Source organism: Triticum urartu, chromosome 2A, assembly GCF_056163025.1.
Source record: "Triticum urartu cultivar PI428250 chromosome 2A, HENAU_Tu73, whole genome shotgun sequence".
Classification (NCBI taxonomy): domain Eukaryota; kingdom Viridiplantae; phylum Streptophyta; class Magnoliopsida; order Poales; family Poaceae; genus Triticum; species Triticum urartu.
The window spans coordinates 564,893,147-564,897,564 of NC_141874.1; positions in this window are offsets into that span (position 1 = coordinate 564,893,147).

Genomic DNA, 4,418 nt, shown 5'->3' on the forward strand with positions numbered 1-4,418 from the left:
GGAAAATGCGCCAGACCTGCGAGATATATTGGAGGACAAGGCAAGGCAAACAAGATCGATCTACGGATCACGTGGGCACCCCACGGCACGAGACGGTACTCGTCACGCCGGATACAGTAAATCCGGCCGGGCCGAACACAGTGGACAAAGCTTGTTTGAGCTGCGTCGTGATGTAGCCCAATACAGAGGCGCCGCACACCCACTATGCTTCATAGATGAAGTAATGGATCATCAAATCCCCGAGGGTTTCAAACCCGTGAACATCGAATCATACGATGGCACAACAGATCCTGCGGTATGGATCGAGGACTATCTCCTTCATATCCACATGGCCCGCGGTGATGACCTACACGCCATCAAATACCTCCCACTCAAGCTTAAAGGACCATCTCGGCATTGGCTTAACAGCTTGCCAGCAGAATCAATTGGTTGTTGGGAGGACCTGGAAGCCGCATTCCTCGACAATTTCCAGGGCACTTATGTGCGACCACCAGACGCTGATGACCTAAGCCACATAATTCAGCAGCTAGAGGAATCGGCCAGACAATTCTGGACACGGTTCCTAACCAGGAAAAATCAAATTGTCGACTATCCGGACGCAGAGGCCCTAGCAGCCTTCAAGCATAGCATCCGCGAAGAGTGGCTTGCACGGCACCTAGGACAGGAAAAGCCAAAATCTATGGCAGCCCTCATGACACTTATGACCTGCTTTTGCACGGGAGAAGACAGCTGGCTAGCTCACAGCAATAACATGACCAAGAGGCCTGGTAATTCGGATACCAAGGATAGCAGTGGCAGGTCGCGTCGCAACAAGCAAAAGCGCCGCATTAACGGCGACAACGCTGAGGATACGGCAGTTAATGCCGGATTCAGAGGCTCTAAACCCGGTCAGCGGAAAAAGCAATTCAAAAGAAATACTCCGGGCCCGTCCAGTTTGGACCGAATACTCGACCGCTCATGCCAGATACATGGCACCCCCGAAAAACCAGCCAATCACACCAATAGGGATTGTTGGGTGTTCAAGCAGGCACACAAGTTAAATACCGAAAGCAGAGAGAAGGGGCTGCATAGCGATGACGAGGAGGAGCCCCGGCCGCCGAACAACAGTGGACAGAAAGGTTTTCCCCCACAAGTGCGGACGGTGAACATGATATACGCAACCCACATCCCCAAGAGGGAGCGGAAGCGTGTGCTAAGGGACGTATACGCGATGGAGCCAGTCGCCCCAAAGTTCAACCCATGGTCTTCCTGCCCGATCACTTTTGATCGAAGGGACCACCCCACTAGCATTCATCATGGCGGATTCGCCGCATTGGTTCTAGACCCAATTATTAACGGATTTCACCTCACTAGAGTCCTTATGGACGGCGGCAGCAGCCTGGACCTGCTTTATCAGGATACAATGTGGAAAATGGGCATCGATCCCTCGAGGATTAAACCCACCAGAACGACCTTTAAAGGCGTCATACAAGGTGTAGAAGCCAACTATACAGGCTCAGTTACACTTGAAGTGGTCTTCGGATCTCTGGATAATTTCCGAAGCAAGGAGTTAATCTTCGACATAGTCCCGTTCCGCAGTGGCTATCACGCACTGCTCGGGCGAACCGCATTTGCTAAGTTCAATGCGGTGCCGCACTACACATACCTCAAGCTCAAGATGCCAGGCCCTCGAGGAGTCATCACGGTCAATGGAAACACCGAACGCTCTCTCCGAACGGAGGAGCATACGGAGGCTATCGCAGCGGAGGTACAAAGCAGCCTCTCAAGGCAATTCTCCAGTCCGGCCATTAAACGTCTGGACACCGTCAAGCGCGCCCGGAGTAACCTACAACAAGACCGCCTGGCACATTCCGAGCAAGCGTAGCAATGCGTCCCCAACCCCAGCCCTCGCGAACTTGCGAAACCAGTGTTGCGCGTACATAACTACGCTCTGGAAATACCATGGGCACAGGGGGAGGAGCACCATCACGGCACAACCGAAACACGGCTTAAACCGCACTAGGGGCTACCGATTTCTTAATTTTCTCTTATTTTCAGGACTCCATTCTTCGGAAGGCTTGTCCGGCAGTATAATTGCCGCAGAAACGATACAACCAGGGAAGTAGAAAGCTACGCTGCACTACGGAACTCTAAGGTGGTCTCTATAACGAGCAGTATACCTGTTTCGCATAACATTCCGCAGCTCACCCCTGGAAAGGACATATTTGATGGTCCCATCTTTTGCTTATCGCACTATTTGTATCGTCCTGCTTTGATCACAGCCTTTTTTAAATAAACAATGCATATCTTCCATCTATTATTGCATTACTCTTTTTTTACGAATATATGTTCATTAATGACATGTTGCACCCGTACACTTTGGTACGGCCAATACGCCAGGGGCTTAAGTACCCCACAACATGGTGTGAGAAGTCCGAACACTTTCACAAGTGCGGCACCCCGAACTTATAGCATTATATGCATCGGCTCCGAATCATGTCTTGGGTCAATAGTTGGGTTTGCCCGGCTCCTATGTTTTGGTACCTTACGTTCTGTTATATCGGCTAAGGTAGCACTAGGAGAACTACTGCGATTGTGCCCCAGTTGAGCTGGGCTAAGAAGCTCAGTAGAGAAAGCTAAAACTGACCGTCATGATGAGGCGAGAGCTGGTCGCTATTCGAGAGGTTTTCGAGTCCCTAAAGACTTATGCCGCTTAGAGCGAGGAGTCGGCTTTGTTCGGCCTAGGCGTGGATAGCGCCCCGAACTCGGTCTTCCAAACACTAGGGGCTTCGCCGAAATTTAAAATTATAGAATTCTATGGCTAAGTGAGAGTGTTCCAGCATTATAGTCCAATTGCCTTGTTCGTTGTGTTGAGCGCCTCCCTTGAAGGACCCAAGAATGGGAAAAAGAGCGCTCATGTTTATCCCGAACACCCCAGCACTCGTGCCTTGGGGGCAGAAGCCGACGACTCGCCATCTCTCAAATTTGATAAACGGCCGCACAGAAGGTAATATTTTAAATTCAAAAAGCATTTCTTAGCGCACATGAACAAGTTTTCAGCGCACATGACAAAACGAGCGAGTTTACTGAAAAATTACATTCATGGAACATTCATCCGCCACAAGGCGGGCACCCTTCAGAACACCCTCATAATACATCTCGGGCTTGTGATGCTCCTTGCCCAGCGTGGCTCGTCCTTCACAAGCTTCTCAGCATCCAGCTTGCCCCAGTGCACCTTCGCACGGGCAAGCGCCCTACGGGCACCCTCGATGCATACAGAGCGCTTGATGACTTCGAGCCTTGGACAGGCCTCCACCAGCCGCCTCACCAGCCCAAAGTAGCTCCCAGGCATGGGCTCTCCAGGCCACAGCCGAACTATGAGGCCCTTCATGGCCTATTCGGCCACCTTATGGAGCTCGACCAGCTGTTTCAGCTGGTCGCTTAAGGGCACCGGGTGTTCGGCCTCGGCATACTGAGACCAGAACACCTTCTCCGTCGAGCTTCCCTCCTCGGCTCGGTAGAAGGCGGCGGCATCCGACACGCTACGGGGCAAGTCTGCGAATGGTCCTGCAGAGCTCCGGATTCGGGTAAGTGACAAGTAATTCACTTTTACGTGCTTGCTTTGCATAAAGAATGCCTTACCCACCGCTATCTTTTTTATTGCCTCAACCTCCTGGAGGGCCTTCTAGGCTTCGGCCTTGGCAGACTTGGCATCTTCAATGGCCGCCGCGAGCTCAGACTCTCGCGTCTTCGAGTCAAGATCCAAACTCTCATGTTTTTTCATGAGAGCCTGGAGCTCTTGCCTCACCTCGCCAACCTGCGTATCATGCTTCTCCCGCTCGGTGCGCTCCATGGCCGCCCTCTTTTCGGCCTCGGATAGCGCTTGCTTATGGGTCGCCACCTCAGTTGTGGCCCCTACAATAGCCGCGTTAATCCTGTCACTTTTTGCAATTGCACCTTTCACATATTTCAATAAGGTATTTCTTACCTTCCTTCTCCTCGAGCTGCTGCTTGGCTAGGCCGAGCTCTTGCTCGGACCGCTCAAGGTTCTGCTTCAGCGTATCCACCTCCGTAGTCAGTGCGGTGGAGGCCAGCAGCGAAGCCTGCGTACGCATATTGACTTGATTATGTTAGACTCCTGCGAATGTTATTAGATCCTCCATTCGGCTTTTCTTTCTGAATGCCGAACAGAGCATCAGGGGCTACTGTCTATGCGGTAATATTTTTACATATTCTTTACTTACCTCAAAGCCTGTTAGAAGGCTGGCACAGGCTTCAGTCAGTCCGCTCTTGGCGGACTGAACCTTCTGGATCACCGCACTCATAATAGTGCGGTGCTCCTCGTCGATGGAGGCGCCATTAAGCGTCTCCAGCAAATTGTCCGGTGCCTCCGGTTGGACAGAGGTCACCGACTCGGTAGGCTTGCTCTTCTTGGAAGG